This window comes from Ranitomeya imitator, chromosome 9 (assembly GCF_032444005.1).
Source record: "Ranitomeya imitator isolate aRanImi1 chromosome 9, aRanImi1.pri, whole genome shotgun sequence".
Taxonomy (NCBI): Eukaryota; Metazoa; Chordata; class Amphibia; order Anura; family Dendrobatidae; genus Ranitomeya; species Ranitomeya imitator.
The window spans coordinates 146,390,598-146,408,275 of record NC_091290.1 but is presented as its reverse complement, the minus strand read 5'-3'; the positions used below and the strand labels follow the sequence as shown (position 1 = coordinate 146,408,275).

At 44.1% G+C, this 17,678-nt stretch overlaps 1 long non-coding RNA gene across 2 annotated transcripts in view; it reads left to right on the top strand.

Moving 5' to 3' along the window:
* LOC138649176 (uncharacterized) overlaps positions 1–17,678 on the top strand; it is a 148,428-nt gene that overhangs the window by 70,433 nt on the left and 60,317 nt on the right. For both annotated transcript variants that reach the window (XR_011315257.1, XR_011315255.1), the window contains exon 2: positions 14,619–14,732. This is a non-coding gene — a long non-coding RNA (uncharacterized lncRNA). The remainder of the gene's footprint in view (positions 1–14,618; positions 14,733–17,678) is intronic.

Below are 17,678 nucleotides of genomic sequence, written 5' to 3'. Positions count from 1 at the left end.
CATTACTGATCCTGAGTTACATCCTGTATTATACCCCAGAGCTGCACTCACTATTCTGCTGGTGCAGTCACTGTGTACATACATTACATTACTGATCCTGAGTTACATCCTGTATTATACCCAAGAGCTGCACTCACTATTCTACTGGTGCAGTCACTGTGTACATACATTACATTACTGATCCTGAGTTACATCCTGTATTATACCCCAGAGCTGCACTCACTATTCTGCTGGTGCAGTCACTGTGTACAGACATTACATTACTGATCCTGAGTTACATCCTGTATTATACCCAAGAGCTGCACTCACTATTCTACTGGTGCAGTCACTGTGTACATACATTACATTACTGATCCTGAGTTACATCCTGTATTATACTCCAGAGCTGCACTCACTATTCTGCTGGTGCAGTCACTGTGTACATACATTACATTACTGATCCTGAGTTACATCCTGTATTATACTCCAGAGCTGCACTCACTATTCTGCTGGTGCAGTCACTGTGTACATACATTACATTACTGATCCTGAGTTACATCCTGTATTATACTCCAGAGCTGCACTCACTATTCTGCTGGTGCAGTCACTGTGTACATACATTACATTACTGATCCTGAGTTACATCCTGTATTATACTCCAGAGCTGCACTCACTATTCTGCTGGTGCAGTCACTGTGTACATACATTACATTACTGATCCTGAGTTGCATCCTGTATTATACTCCAGAGCTGCACTCACTATTCTGCTGGTGCAGTCACTGTGTACACACATTACATTACTGATCCTGAGTTACATCCTGTATTATACTCCAGAGCTGCACTCACTATTCTGCTGGTGCAGTCACTGTGTACATACATTACATTACTGATCCTGAGTTACATCCTGTATTATACCCCACAACTGCACTCACTATTCTGCTGGTGCAGTCACTGTGTACATACATTACATTACTGATCCTGAGTTACATCCTGTATTATTCCCCAGAGCTGCACTCACTATTCTGCTGGTGCAGTCACTGTGTACATACATTACATTACTGATCCTGAGTTACATCCTGTATTATACTCCAGAGCTGCACTCACTATTCTGCTGGTGCAGTCACTGTGTACATACATTACATTACTGATCCTTTGTGACTTGCTGTGTTATACCCCAGAGCTGCGCTCACTGTGGTTTGCTGTTCCTTGTGTTGTTAATAAGCAGCAGACCAGTGGCCCGTGTTCAGCATTGTCACCCAGGGCCGCGCTGTGCTGGTGTCGGCCATCTCTTCCTAATAGTTGTTATGCGTCCACATCTCCTTGACGCAGTAAATGAACTTGACGTCCAGGTGATTTCTATCTGTCTTATCTATGTGAAGATTATTTCTGTTATAAGAAGTGGGAGATAGCAGAACGCCCCGGGACACGCAGAGGCCCACCTATGTGACGCCCGTATCTCGTGCAGTGCATTGTGGGTTGTTTGCCCATAGGAGTTATTTGGAGCAGTGCGGATATTGGTAAATTGAGGAACGTTGCTAATGATTTCTTGATACATGAAGCCTGCAGAGATCTGGGGTCAGGTCTGGCAGATTGAGCCATCTAGAGCACTCTCCAGGTAATGGGGTCCTGCCATAACGAGTCCAGGACGGAGGATCTGTGTTTTTTAGATTCCCACCCATTCCCTGTCTCCCCCTGGCCATTTCCATGTCTCCTGAGTTAAGAAATCTGCTGAAACAGCCAATTTCTGGAAGGTTTCCGGTGAGTTTGGTAGAATTGTTGACTTTTCCCGAGGTTTCTTCTTATTCCTGGAGCCAATACAAAAACAAGGGCCGGCACCCCTGTGGGTATGGGTGTATTAGGTGCACACTAACACTGTGGTCATTAACAGAAGGCTATACCCTAGATTCAAAACAATACATAGAAACCCTACGGTAAGAAAATAGTAATATATGTAAGAAGCAAAGAGGCCTAGTTGACTTTTTTTATTATTTAAAAAGCATAAAAGTCATCCGCGACATGCTATCTCAATCAGATCCCTATCTCCATTGACTGTGAATTTTGCTGAGATATTGGACTGCACAATGCCCATATGTTGTCATTGCATCGGGGCCTCTTCTGTGTCCGCGCCGGCCCCAATCTACACATGTTGGGTGATCTCAGACCTTTAGTGATTGCCTATTCCTGACCTAAATATGAGCCAAGTGCATGCTTAAAAGAGAGACACCAGACACCGAGTCAGATGTATGCTCCTTCCTTGGCAAAGGCTGGCACACAACTGAACTTTATTCTTACAATAAAGAATCTTGTAACAGGCAGGAAGTGGGTGTCTGAATAGTAATGGTGTCAGTCTATGATAGGTCCTTGCCAACTCCACTCCATATATGGTATTCAATCCAATGTCCAGTGTCTGCTTCACATTCTAAAAAATCCTTGCAGGGCGTTGTTCCAGGACAAAATCGCCATGTTGCCACATCATATCTGAACTGGCTTTTGTAAGGTTTAATAATTGATTTTATTAGCCATTCTCTCCTTCACACACGCACCACCAAACTCGTTTTCTTTTGTGGCAATGACACAAAAGAAGAAAAGTAGCCATCCATGTCGGGAAACACTCATTGCTCCGTTTAGGAAAGATGGTGGAAAGAGCAATGTGAGTCATATTTTTCGAGCACACCGGAGACCCTCGGTTAGCACGCCGGAGACCCTCGGTTAGCACGCCGGAGACCCTCGGTCAGCACCTAGCATGGCAGATCACACCTTCACACATCACTAGTGAGCACCAGAGATACGATGTAACAATAATCTATTTTCTTGCAGAATTTTCATCACTTTTTGGACTTTTTCCTCCCCGTCTTCCAGCTATACACAGATATTTGTAGATATCTCCTCCAGTTGGGCAGAATAGATTGTGATGCAGAGATGTTCGCTCTCTCCTGCCCGCAGGCGATTATCAGGTTGTCTCTGAACACAGACGGCAGCTTTCACATTGTGAAGTGTCACCTCTGTATACCAGCAGCTGCTGCAGAGAACATTGATGTTACATTGAATACAGCAGTGTGATACCTCGGTGTACGCCGCCGCTCGTCCTCAACTAAATGTACTGACAGCTGGACGATAACCTGGATCTTACAGCAGAAGACGAGCGTCCGGCGGGAGAGACAGGATTCCGCCATCTCCTCCCAAACCCGCGCACAAATCTTCAGCTACTACTGATTTTTACCATGTACAATCCATTGCTGCTGGTCATGTCATGTGAACTTCCAGCAGGAAGAACCCAAAATCATTGCATTTATTATCCTGTTTTTGCGCAGCACAAAAGATCATTTCAACCGACAAATGAGCTAATACACTTGTTCATTAGGTGAAATAAACTTTTGTGTGGGGGAAATTGTGGTGTCAGTCCTTGTGGGGTGCACTTACATAGTGCTGAGCAGCCCCCATCTAATAGTAAGGGGGTCACCAGCCCTCATGGTTGATAGGAGTTAGGGTATGTTTCCAAGTGGCGTATTCCGAGCGCTTTGGACGCAGCGGACACCTGCCCCATCCAAAGCGCTGCCGGCTTTTGTACACGCGGTGATTCCGCATGTATTCATTGAACACATGCGGAATCACCGCATCCTATACATAGAACGGTGCTATGTCGCGCAGTCTCTGCAAGATAAATAGACATGCTGCGGTCTATAAAGACGAGCCGCATGTACGTATACGCAGGTCTGCCACCTGCATCTTTGTATGCATAGTGGATATGGGATTTCAGAATATCCCCTCCACTATCCTGTAACATCTGGACGCTGCGGCCGTACGCAGCATCCAATCCGCAGCAAATACGCCACGTGGAAACATACCCTTAAACTGCCTGTTCATCCGTATTTTTGCACCTGTGCTGTGTCTTCCTTGTACCGTGGGGATTGGCTGCAGCATGCAGATTATTGAGGTGGAATCTGGGGTAAAAGTGAAATCACGATTTCTTTGGCAGCTGCTGAACTCGCTGCTTTCCCCTGCAGCTGACACTGTGCTGCTGCCTCCATCCTTTCCCTTTAGGTTGCAGGATTTGGAGATTTCCTTATTATGAGGATCTTTCCTCCTCCACATTCAGTTCTTCATCTCATTTTGTTCTGGCAGACATGGCTAGAATAGTCACCATAGGGTATCACCCCTACTCTCTTAGTTCTTCCTGGCAGTCATACACAGGATCCTTTCTATTCTTCCTGACAGTAATACACAGGATCTTCTCTCAGTTCTTCCTGGCAGTCATACACAGGATCCTCCCTCAGTTCTTCCTGGCAGTCATACACAGGATCCTTTCTGTTCTTCCTGACAGTCATACACAGGATCTTCTCTCAGTTCTTCCTGGCAGTCACACACAGGATCCTTTCTCAGTTCTTCCTGGCAGTTATACAGCAGATCCTCCTCCTTGCTCTTTTAGTTCTTCCTGGCAGTCATACACAGGATCCTCTCTCAGTTCTTCCTGGCAGTTATACACAGGATCCTTTCTCAGTTCTTGCTGGCAGTCATACAGTGGATCATCCTCCCTGCTCTTTTAGTTCTTCCTGGCAGTCATACACAGGATCCTCTCTCAGTTCTTCCAAGCAGTCATATAGAGAATTCTCTCAGTTCTTCCTAGCAGTCATACACAGGATCCTCTCTCAGTTCTTCGTAGCAGTCATACACAGGATCCTCTCTCAGTTCTTCGTAGCAGTCATACACAGGATCCTCTCAAAGTTCTTCCAGGCAGTCATATAGAGAAAATTCTCTCTCAGTTCTTCCTGGCAGTCATACACAGGATCCTCTCTCAGTTCTTCCAGGCAGTCATATAGAGAAAATTCTCTCCCAGTTCTTCCTGGCAGTCATACAGAGGATCCTCTCTCAGTTCTTGCTGGCAGTCATACAGCAGATCCTCTTCCCTGCTCTTTTAGTTCTTCCTGGCAGTCATACACAGGATCCTCTCTCAGTTCTTCCTGGCTGTCATACACAGGATCCTCTCTCAGTTCTTCCTGGCAGTCATACACAGGATTCTCTCTCAGTTCTTCCAAGCAGTCATATAGAGAATTCTCTCTCAGTTCTTCCTGGCATTCATATAGAGAAATTTCTCTCTCAGTTCTTCCTGGCAGTCATGCACAGGATTCTCTCTCAGTTCTTTCTGACAGTCATACACGGGATCCTCTCTCAGTTCTTCCTGGCAGTCATACACAGGATTCTCTCTCAGTTCTTCCAAGCAGGCATATAGAGAATTCTCTGTCAGTTCTTCCTGGCATTCATATAGAGAAAATTCTCTCTCAGTTCTTCCTGGCAGTCATACACTGGATTCTCTCTCGGTTCTTTCTGACAGTCATACACAGGATCCTCTCTCAGTTCTTCCAAGCAGTCATATAGAGAATTCTCTCTCAGTTCTTCCTGGCATTCATATAGAGAAAATTCTCTCTCAGTTCTTCCTGGCAGTCATACACAGGATTCTCTCTCGGTTCTTTCTGACAGTCATACACAGGATTCTCTCTCAGTTCTTCCTGGCAGTCATACACAGGATTCTCTCTCAGTTCTTCCAAGCAGTCATATAGAGAATTCTCTCTCAGTTCTTCCTGGCATTCATATAGAGAAAATTCTCTCTCAGTTCTTCCTGGCAGTCATACACAGGATTCTCTCTCGGTTCTTTCTGACAGTCATACACAGGATCCTCTCTCAGTTCTTCCTGGCAGTCATACACAGGATTCTCTCTCAGTTCTTCCTGGCATTCATATAGAGAAAATTCTCTCTCAGTTCTTCCTGGCAGTCATACACAGGATCCTCTCTCGGTTCTTCCTGGCAGTCATACACAGAATCCTCTCTCAGTTCTTCTTGGCAGTCATATAGAGAAAATTCTCTCTCAGTTCTTCCTGGCAGTCATACACGGGATCCTTTCTCAGTTCTTCCTGGCAGTCATACAGAGGATCCGCTCTCAGTTCTTCCTGGCAGTCATACAGAGGATCCGCTCTCAGTTCTTCCTGGCAGTCATACAGAGGATCCGCTCTCAGTTCTTCCTGGCAGTCATCAGATGAGATACAGACATGTACAGTTCTCCAGTTCTTCTTCTAATCTCTGGAAATATCCTTTAAGTTTGTTTGTAGAATTGAAATATTTTATAAAAACATTGAAATGCAAAGGAAAAAAAAGATAGAAACCTCCGTAATCCTCCTGAGTGGTTACTCATTGGTCAAACGATCTGATATTTGATCCCTGTGTTTCATGGTTCATCTGCTATAATTTACCCAAAATGAGTGGATGGCGGTGTCACGGGAAAAGGTAAATATCAGCAATTGGATATTATACATAATGGTCGGCAATTACCCAGACGAGGCTCCGGATGCCGAGCGCCTGTAATTTCAGGTATCATTGGAAGGAAATTGCTGCACCTCTTCCTTATAACTTAATATTGCATAATTATGTAGAAGCATCAAAGTATCTTCCAGCCGTAGTTGCCATGGTGACCAGCGCCGGAGAAGCCGCACCGGCTTTTACCATTCTGTTGTGGGAAGAAGAAAGAGAAGCAAAGGATGAAACAGAAAGACTGATAAGAGTCCGCTCACTGTGGGACCACACCGACCCCACCAATAAGACTGACAGCGGAAAACTACCGAGAAGAAAGACTTCAGGGATTTCAGTGGAAATGTTCCCGTCATTGTGACATTCACACCCCCGAAGGTTAAAAAGACCCCAAATAATAAAGAAAAGCCCCCAATAAGTTCATGTGTTGATTTGTCTCCTTCTGTTGATCAGTTACAAATTGTATCTAGTGGTTTCTTATTTATTTTATCAGTAGAAGCTAAAACCAATATATCCGCCATTACCGGCGATCTCAGCTTTCTAACATTCACATATTCCTCCCTTTATTCTTCCTGGCAGTCAGAGAATTCTTCCTCTTTTAGTTCTTCCTGATCAGACAATCTTTCCTTTTTCCTTCCCTTTCCCTTTTCCTTCCCTTTTCTTTTCCTTTCCTCTTTCCCTTTCCCTTTCCTTTCCTTTTTTATCCTCACTTATATTTAGAGAATCTTCCAGCTTCCGCTTTAAGTTCTTCCTTGCAGTCTCTTCCTATAATACTCCATCTACTTCTCTCATCTCTCTCAATATCTTCCCTCACGTGATCTCCGGTCCTCCCAACACCTCCTTCTCTCCTCCACACTTATTCGCTCCTCACCCAATCGCCTGCAAGACTTCTCCCGAATATCCCCCATCCTCTGTACTTCTGTGTCCCAACACGTCCGACTATCAACCACAGTCGGATCCTTCAAACGGAACCTGAAAACCCATCTCTTCAAAGAAGCCTGCAGCCTGTAATGACCACACGGCCACCTCAACACCATTGGAGCTACCGCAACCCCCAACCTACTGTCTCCATCCCCACCATCCTGTAAAATGTAAGCCCGCAAGGGCAGGGTCCTCGCCCCTCTGTATCAGTCCGTCATTGTTAGTTTACTGTAAGTGATATCTGTATTTTGATGTAACCCCTTCTCATGTACAGCACCATGGAATTAATGGTGCTATATAAATAAATAATAATAATACCTCTCCCAATTCTTCCTGACTGCCATTGATTCTATCATTCTTCTTTCCTTTGTTATTTTTTCCTGGCAGCTACTCAAAGAATCCTTCCGATTCCTCTCTATGCTCTACCTGGCAGTCAATTATAGAATCCAGATCCTTCCTTCCTTAATTTATCCAGGCAGGTACTTAGAAAATCTTCCACCTTCCTCTCTTAGTTCTTCCTGGCAGTCATTTCGTAAACTTGTCCCTCTACCTCTCTTAGTTCTTCCTGGCAGTCTGACAGTTATTCTCAGAATCTCCCTTTTCCTCTCATAGCTCTCTCTGTTAGTCAATCAGAGAATTTCCTTCCTTTCTTTCTTCCTTTCTCCCTTCCTTCCTCTCTCTCTCCCTTCCATCCATCCGTCCTGCCTTCCTCTACCTTCCTTCCTCTATATTCCTTCCTTCCTCTCTCTCCCTTCCTTCCTCTATTCCTTCCTTTCTCCCTTCCATAAATTCATCCATCCTTCATTCATCTATCTCCTTCCTTCCTCCTCCATTTTCCTTCCTTTCTCTCTTTCACTTTCTTCCTCTTTCACCCTTCCATCCATTCATCCATCCATCCTTCCTTCCTCTATCTCCTTTACTTCCTCTCTTCCTTCCACTCTCTCTTCTTTCTGTCTTTCCTCTCCCTTCTTCCCTCACTTCCTTCTTCTCTCTCCCTTCCTTCCTCTTTCCCTTCCTTTCTCTCTTTCCCTTCCATCGATCAATTGCTCCTCTATGTCCCTTCCTTCCACTTTCCGTTCCTTCCTCTATCTCCATCTTCCTCTCTTCCTTCCACTCTTTTCTTCTGTCTTCTCTCTTCCTATCTCTCTCCCTTCCTTCTTCTATTTCCCATCCATCTCCCTTCCTCCCTCTCTCTCCCTTCCTTCCTAACTTTCCCATCCATCCATCCATCCATCCATCCATCTCCCTTCCTCCCTCTCTCTCCCTTCCTTCCTAACTTTCCCATCCATCCATCCATCCATCCATCTCCCTTCCTCCCTCTCTCTCCCTTCCTTCCTAACTTTCCCATCCATCCATCCATCCATCTCCCTTCCTCCCTCTCTCTCCCTTCCTTCCTAACTTTCCCATCCATCCATCCATCCATCTCCCTTCCTCCCTCTCTCCCCCTTCCTTCCTAACTTTCCCATCCATCCATCCATCCATCTATCTCCCTTCCTCCCTCTCTCTCCCTTCTTTCCTAACTTTCCCATCCATCCATCTCCCTTCCTCCCTCTCTCTCCCCTCCTTCCTAACTTTCCCATCCATCCATCCATCTCCCTTCCTCCCTCTCTCTCCCTTCCTTCCTAACTTTCCCATCCATCCATCCATCTCCCTTCCTCCCTCTCTCTCCCTTCCTTCCTTTCCCATCCATCCATCCATCTATCTCCCTTCCTCCCTCTCTCTCCCTTCCTTCCTAACTTTCCCATCCATCCATCCATCCATCTATCTCCCTTCCTCCCTCTCTCTCCCTTCTTTCCTAACTTTCCCATCCATCCATCTCCCTTCCTCCTTCTCTGTTCCTTCCTCCTCTCCTTCTTCTTCCTCTCTTCTTTCCTTCCTTCCTCCCTCACAGTCATTCATAGTCAATCTCCTTCCTCTCTTCCTTCCTCCCTCTTTCCTTTTCCCTCTTCCTTCCTTCCTTCCTCTGTCCCTTCCTTTGTCCTTCCTCACTCCTTTTCTCTCTCTTCCTTCCTCCTTTTCTGTTTTTTCCTCCCTCACAGTCATTCACAGAGTCATCCTCCTTCCTCTTGCAGTTCCTTCTGACAGTCATTAAAAAATATTCCACCTTCTTCTTCAAGCTCTCCATCTCCGCTCCATGTCCTCCCTGGCTGGCAGCCATTAGGAGACTTCCTCCCTCAGTTCTTCCTGGCAGTCATTCACAGAAGTTTTTCCCATTTGGCTTCACTAATTTACTGAATATTAGGGAGAAATGTAAAGAACCTGAGTGTCGTCGTGTCACTGCATAAATAGATAAATGACCAAAAAGACGTGTAGGATCCTGTCCAGAAGCCGCGTCAGTACTTCATGGTCGCCAGGCCTGCTACGTGTGACGTGTGTTATTAGGAGACATCGACGTCACGCGCGTTACTGGCGACAATGTAATCAGACGCACACTGCGTACATAGGGCCTGATTTATTATTGCTTCTGTGCCTTTTTTTGTCTAGTTTTTTTCATGTGTCCTTTTTAAAAAAAAAAAAATTATGTTTTGCCATTGTGGCCAGAGTTTGGTGTTTCTGGCAAATTCATCAATTACTATGTTTTTTTGTGCAAGCGTTCCCCTGTCCCCACTGCAGTGATTCTACATCTGAAATTATTGTCCAAAGTTTTTTTCATGATAGCAGAATATGTAACCAAAAAGGAATAAAGAAAAAGTTACAAAAAATGAAGATTTTGCCCAAAATTCATGGAAAAACGTGCCTTGTTTTGAAGAATTTGGTGCCAAAAACATCAATGACTACAAAAAAGTACAGAAAAAAAAACATACGGTAAATAATGAATTGGGCCCTTTGTGTGGCACAGGGCTGGGCGAGGGCCCATTCCGCTCTTGCACGGGGGCCTCTTCCGTCCACGGTCCAGCACTTTGCTTCTTTGCATTGTACCCCAGTTATAAACCTGCTGCAGTTTCCTTATTTCCAAGCTCATACATTTGTGCATCTCCCACATTTTGTCCATTTCTTCACTGTGGCAGCCAGACCTGACCAATGCAGACACACAATATGGGAATGCTGGGGATTACTGGGTGTTGGTGGGTGTCAGATCAGAGGATCAGCACCTGTAATGGGCCCCACATGGGAGCTGCTGATGGACATCAGCTGTACAGGAGGTGAGTGATGTGGGGGCTGCAGACCCCCCAGAGACCCCTCGCCATGGTCACACCTTACAGCGATAAGTACAGATCTAACCAGGATTAATGGCTCTTTACTCACATGGCGTTAATTAGGGCTGTAATACTCCCATGATGTGTTCACTGCATGTAATGGTCCCTGATTATTGGCATCTAGCAGATGGCACCATGAATGACTATGGATGGTAAATAACTACAAGTCACAGGAGGTAACATCACTGACTTCTGGGCAGACAAAAGTGGGAAAGTTAGATTATTTTTTTTTTTCTTCTCACAACAGGTGTTGCAGCAGACCCTGAAACTGGTGTCTACCCATGCAGCTGATGTCTGGGGCTGCAGTGCCTATGTGGTCTGTTGCTGCTCATGGCCCTGACGTCTGCTCCTGTGGGTGCCCATGCCCCTGGCATCTGCTCCTGTGGGTGCCCATGCCCCTGGCATCTGCTGCTGCCCATGCCCCTGGCGTCTGCTGCTGTGGCTGCACAAGCCCCTGGCGTCTGCTGCTGTGGCTGCCCATGCCCCTGGCATCTGCTGCTGCCCATGCCCCTGGCGTCTGCTGCTGTGGCTGCACAAGCCCCTGGCGTATGCTGCTGCCCATGCCCCTGGCGTCTGCTGCTGTGGCTGCCCATGCACCTGGCATCTGCTGCTGCCCATGCCCCTGGCGTCTGCTGCTGTGGCTGCACAAGCTCCCGGCGTATGCTGCTGCCCATGCCCCTGACGTTAGCTGCTGTGGCTGCCCATGCCCCTGGCATCTGCTGCTGCCCATGTCACTGACATCTGAGGCTGGGGTGGCTCATGTTGTTCGATACTGCGGTGGTCCATGCCCCTGGCATTTGTGACTGCGGCGGTCCCTGCCACTGGGGTCTGTGGCAGCTCCAGCCTGTGGCTCATTTGACAACATCTTGATTTGCTGTGATCTGTAGTACTACTTCCTCTGACCACATTGCAGATGATGGTGTACAGATCTACTGCAGTGAGATGGACAGTATATATGAGGGGTGGTCTTCAGGAAAGCTCCATGTTGTTACCCCCAATAAATAGTTACACCTCAGTTACCGCTCCAGATTTCCTGCCTGTCGTATAAGAGTCTGGATCTGTTTTCTTTCCGCCCCATTTGGGTTTCTGCCCCAGCAATTCCATTGTTTCAATGTGACAAATACCTGGAAACAATGTGAGATCCTGCAGCAACAATGAGGCCGCCGGGGATCTCGGCAGACGGCTCCGCCACTACAATGACACGTACCACTGAAAGCTGAATGATATCTGTGGGATTTAGAAATCGCGGCACCATATGTCGCTGTTCTACTCCATCGCCAGAGAGCGACGCCAACTTTGTGAAATGCTACTTCTAATAAAAGTATAATATCCGGTGTGGCCAGGAAGAGTCGGCGCAGGGCGGGCGGCCTATTAATATTGCACTCCACATTTCTCAAGTTCATTTTACCTTGTGTAACAGGACGACATTGTGAATTACTAAGGCTACGTTCACATTAGCGTTATGCTAGTTTGCGTCGGGCGACGCAGCGGCGACGCATGCGTCATGCGCCCCTATATTTAACATGGGGGACGCATGCGTTTTTGTTTGTTGCGTTGAGCGACGCATGCGTCTTTTTTGCCGCAAACGTCGGACCAAGAAAACGCAACAAGTTGCAATTTTCTTGCGTCCAAATTTCGGCAAAAAACGACGCATGCGTCGCAAAACGCAGCGTTTTTGCGTGCGTTTTGGTGCGTTTTTATTTGCGTTGTGCGTTGCGGCACCGACGCAGTGGCGCACAACGCAAATGTGAACGTAGCCTAAGACGACACAAGCGTGGACAGGGTGCACTACACATACAGCCCTGGCATCAATTAGGAGACCGCTGCAAAATGTTCAGTTTGTCTGGTTTTTCTCTTTATAGGTCTATTTTTAAACTGTTCTTTTATTCTATAAACTACTGACAACATGTCTCCGAAGTTCCAAGCAATACATTTTGTATTTATTTTCTGAAAATGAGACAAAAAAAATGTATTGCTTGCAGACCTCAAATAATGCAAAAAAAAAAGAAGTTCAAAATCATTTAGAAACAACAATACTAATGTTATAACTCAGGAAGAGTGCAGAAATCAATATTTTGTGGAATAACCATGATTTTTAATCACAGCTTTCATGCTTCTTGGAATGCTCCTGCTGGAAAAACCAGTCCTCAGAGTTGGGGAACATTGTCCGAGCAGAAGGAATCAGCTGTTGCTGAAGCATCTCCAGATCATCACCTGGTCGTCTAATGGTTAGACGGAGACCTGGAGAGGTGCACAAGCCACAGTGTATTGCACCCACTGTGAAATTTGGTGGAGGATCAGTGATGATCTGGTGATGCTTCACCAAGGTTGGAATTGGGCAGGTTGTTCTTTGTGAAGGACGTATGAATGAAGCCACATACAAGTTTATCCTGGAAAAACAGCTGATTCCTTCTGCTCAGGCAATGTTCCCCAACTCTGAGGACTGGTTTCTCCAGCAGGACAATGCGCCATGCCACACAGCTAGGTCAATCAAGGTGTGGATGAAGGACCAAAAGTGCTACTCATCCTGCAAAAAAAAACCAACATGGCCATATTGACAGAAAAATAACTTATTCCACAAAATATTGATTTCTGAACTCTTCCTGAGTTACAACTTTAATATTGTTGTTTCTAAATGATTATGAACTTGTTTTTGTTGTTTTTTTTTTTGCATTATTTGAGGCCTGCAAGCAATGCATTTTTTTTTTGTTATTTTGACCATTTCTTATTTTAAGAAAATAAATACAAAATGTATTGCTTGGAACTTCGGAGACATGTTGTCAGTAGTTTATAGAATAAAAGAACAATTTATATTTTACTGAAAAATAGACCTATAAAGAGAAAAATCAGACAAACTGAAAATTTTGCAGTGGCCTCTTAATTTTTTTTGCCAGAGCTGTATGTATGTTCCTGGTCTTTATAAATTATTACCTCTCCACTGGTCATCACTAATGGGACCAACACCCATGTCATAATTTTAGCAAACATCTGGTGACATATTTGCTTTAATGGCACTGCCATTATACTGTGAGCCATCTGCCTGACCTAAACCTGCTCCCGCGGCTGCAGGTTCTCCGGACTTGTCTCCCGTGGCTGCGTCATCTCTGGATTTGTCTCCCGTGGCTGCGTCATCTCCGGATTTGTCGCCCGTGGCTGTGGCATCTCCGGACTTGTCTCCCGTGGCTGTGGCATCTCCGGACTTGTCGCCCATGGCTGTGGCATTTCCGGACTTGTCTCCCGTGGCTGCGTCATCTCCGGATTTGTCTCCCGTGGCTGCGTCATCTCCGGATTTGTCTCCCGTGGCTGCGTCATCTCCGGATTTGTCTCCCATGGCTGCGGCATCTCCGGATTTGTCTTCCGTGGCTGCGGCATCTCCGGATTTGTCTCCCGTGGCTGCGGCATCTCCGGATTTGTCTCCCATGGCTGCGGCATCTCCGGATTTGTCTCCCGTGGCTGCGGCATCTCCGGACTTGTCTCCCGTGGCTGCGGCATCTCCGGATTTGTCTCCCGTGGCTGCGGCATCTCCGGATTTGTCTCCCGTGGCTGCGGCATCTCCGGATTTGTCTCCCGTGGCTGCGGCATCTCCGGATTTGTCTCCCGTGGCTGCGGCATCTCCGGATTTGTCTCCCGTGGCTGCGGCATCTCCGGATTTGTCTCCCGTGGCTGCGGCATCTCCGGATTTGTCTCCCGTGGCTGCGGCATCTCCGGATTTGTCTCCCGTGGCTGCGGCATCTCCGGATTTGTCTCCCGTGGCTGCGGCATCTCCGGATTTGTCTCCCGTGGCTGCGGCATCTCCAGATTTGTCTCCCGTAACTGCATAACCTCTGGACTTGTCTCCACTGAGCACATCTGGGACATCATTGGTCGATGATAACATAGGAGCTGCCAGCAGAGGATCTTGATTATTTGTACAATCAGCGGCAGAACCTATCTCGGTGTCAGCAGCCGATGCTCAGACCCTGGACTGCAGAAATCCAGAGGTTGTGAGAAATTATTTTGATCATTTCCTTCTTATTACTTTGTCTCCATCCTGTAATTTCCATTACTCCATGACCTTTCCTTCTTGGTGTTGTAACTTCAATGTCGAAGAGCATATATATATTATATCCGCATACAATATATTTCCATGTTACTGGGGTCAGTGCATCCTTTCAGGAGTAATGAATATTACATGTCTATCTCGTAGAGATTAACTTTCCCCTATGTGTTTACGTTTTTTTCCAGGAACCGCGGACCAGTGAAGAGTTTACGAGTCTAGAGAACACCTCGCACTTAGGAGCATTTTCCTGCTAAATGATTTAGTCTCCTGTCAAGATAAATCCTCTGCTTCATAGAAAGGTATGTGCTCTAATAAACCTGTATATTGTTGGTTCTTTGTTATTGTATCTTATTATTCCATATTGTTTAATTATAATACTGCCCCTAGGTACAGGAATATAACTACTATAATACTGCTCCTATGTTCAAGAATATAACTACTATAATACTGCTCCTATTTACAAGAATATAACTACTATAATACTGCTCCTATGTACAAGAATATAACTACTATAATACTGCTCCTATGTACAAGAATATAACTACTATAATACTGCCCCTATGTACAAGAATATAACTACTATAATACTGCCCCCTATATACAAGAATATAGCTACTATAATACTGCCCCTATGTACAAGAATATAACTACTATAATACTGCTCCCTATGTACAAGAATATAACTACTATAATACTGCTCCTATGTACAAGAATATAACTACTATAATACTGCCCCTATGTACAAGAATATAACTACTATAATACTGTCCCTATGTACAAGAATATAACTACTATAATACTGCCCCTATGTACAAGAATATAACTACTGTAATACTGCTCCTATGTAGAAGTATATAGCTACTATAATACTGCCCCTATGTACAAGAATATAACTATTATAATACTGCTCCTATATACAAGAATATAACTACTATAATACTGCCCTCTAAGTACAAGAATATAACTATTATAATACTGCTCCCTATGTACAAGAATATAACTACTATAATACTGCCCCTATGTACAAGAATATAACTAATATAGTACTGCCCCTATGTACAAGAATATAACTACTATAATACTGCCCCCTATGTACAAGAATATAACTACTATAATACTGCCCCTATGTACAAGAATATAACTATTATAATACTGCTCCTATATACAAGAATATAACTACTATAATACTGCCCTCTAAGTACAAGAATATAACTATTATAATACTGCTCCCTATGTACAAGAATATAACTACTATAATACTGCCCCTATGTACAAGAATATAACTACTATAGTACTGCCCCTATGTACAAGAATATAACTACTATAATACTGCCCCCTATGTACAAGAATATAACTACTATAATACTGCCCCCTATGTACAAGAATATAACTACTATAATACTGCCCCCTATGTACAAGAATATAACTACTATAATACTGCCCCTATGTACAAGAATATAACTACTATAATACTGCCCCTATGTACAGGAATATAACTACTATAATACTGCCCCTATGTACAAGAATATAACTACTATAATACTGCCCCCTATGTACAAGAATATAACTACTATAATACTGCCCTCTAAGTACAAGAATAGAACTATTATAATACTGCTCCCAATGTACAAGAATATAACTACTATAGTACTGCCCCTATGTACAAGAATATAAGTACTATAATACTGCTCCTATGTACAAGAATATAATTACTATAATACTGTCCCTATGTACAAGAATATAACTACTATAATACTGCTCCTATGTACAAGAATATAACTGCTATAATACTGCTCCCTATGTACAAGAATATAACTACTATAATACTGCTCCTATGTACAAGAATATAACTGCTATAATACTGCCCCTATGTACAAGAATATAACTACTATAATACTGCCCCCATGTACAAGAATATAACTACTATAATACTGCCCCCTATGTACAAGAATATAACTACTATAATACTGCCCCTATGTACAAGAATATAACTGCTATAATACTGTCCCTATGTACAAGAATATAACTACTATAATACTGCCCCTATGTACAAGAATATAACTACTATAATACTGCCCCTATGTACAAGAATATAACTACTATAATACTGCCCCCTATGTACAAGAATATAACTACTATAATACTGCCCCCTATGTACAAGAATATAACTGCTATAATACTGCTCCCTATGTACAAGAATATAACTACTATAATACTGCCCCTATGTACAAGAATATAACTACTATAATACTGCCCCCTATGTACAAGAATATAACTACTATAATACTGCCCCTATGTACAAGAATATAACTGCTATAATACTGTCCCTATGTACAAGAATATAACTACTATAATACTGCCCCTATGTACAAGAATATAACTACTATAATACTGCCCCTATGTACAAGAATATAACTACTATAATACTGCTCCTATGTACAAGAATATAACTACTATAATACTGCTCCCAATGTACAAGAATATAACTACTATAATACTGCTCCTATGTACAAGAATATAACTACTATAATACTGCTCCTATGTACAAGGATATAACTACTATAATACTGCCCCTATGTACAAGAATATAACTACTATAATACTGCTCCCTATATACAAGAATATAACTACTATAATACTGCTCCTATGTACAAGAATATAACTACTATAATACTGCCCCTATATATGAGAATACTCTTGATGTAAATGTCCCATGGACTAGATGGCGGTATATAATGAAAGCTAAGCATGTTGGTGTAACTAGATGTATGACAGTGATGGATTCTGGGTAATGTATTGTGACATTTATAATATTGTGATGATGTTTTTTGTCTCGGAGTTAATGTTCCCTCACGTTTGTGCTTTTTCTCTGCACATTTTCCTTAGTCAGCAGGGAGGTGACCGACCAGGAGAGAACGATTATACACTGGCAATCTATGGCTGACGTGTTGTCGCTGCTGGATTTATGGTCGCTCTGGTCCCGGCTGTTGATGTTGATGACGCAGCGCCATTATTTTTATGTTATTTGCTGACTGCGGCCATATATATTAGGAGAATCAATTAAGTGACAGTTTCATAAAACGGTCTCAATGCTGGAATAGGAATGATGGGTTCACACGGCCCTGAGAGTGTCGCGGAGCAGAGTAAACGGAGGAGCCCGGGGGTTCTAGGTTATCGTACCCCGAAAAATTGATGCCAGACTCTTTGGATTTGTTGTGGTGGAAAACCCCTTTAAGTAGTCCTAA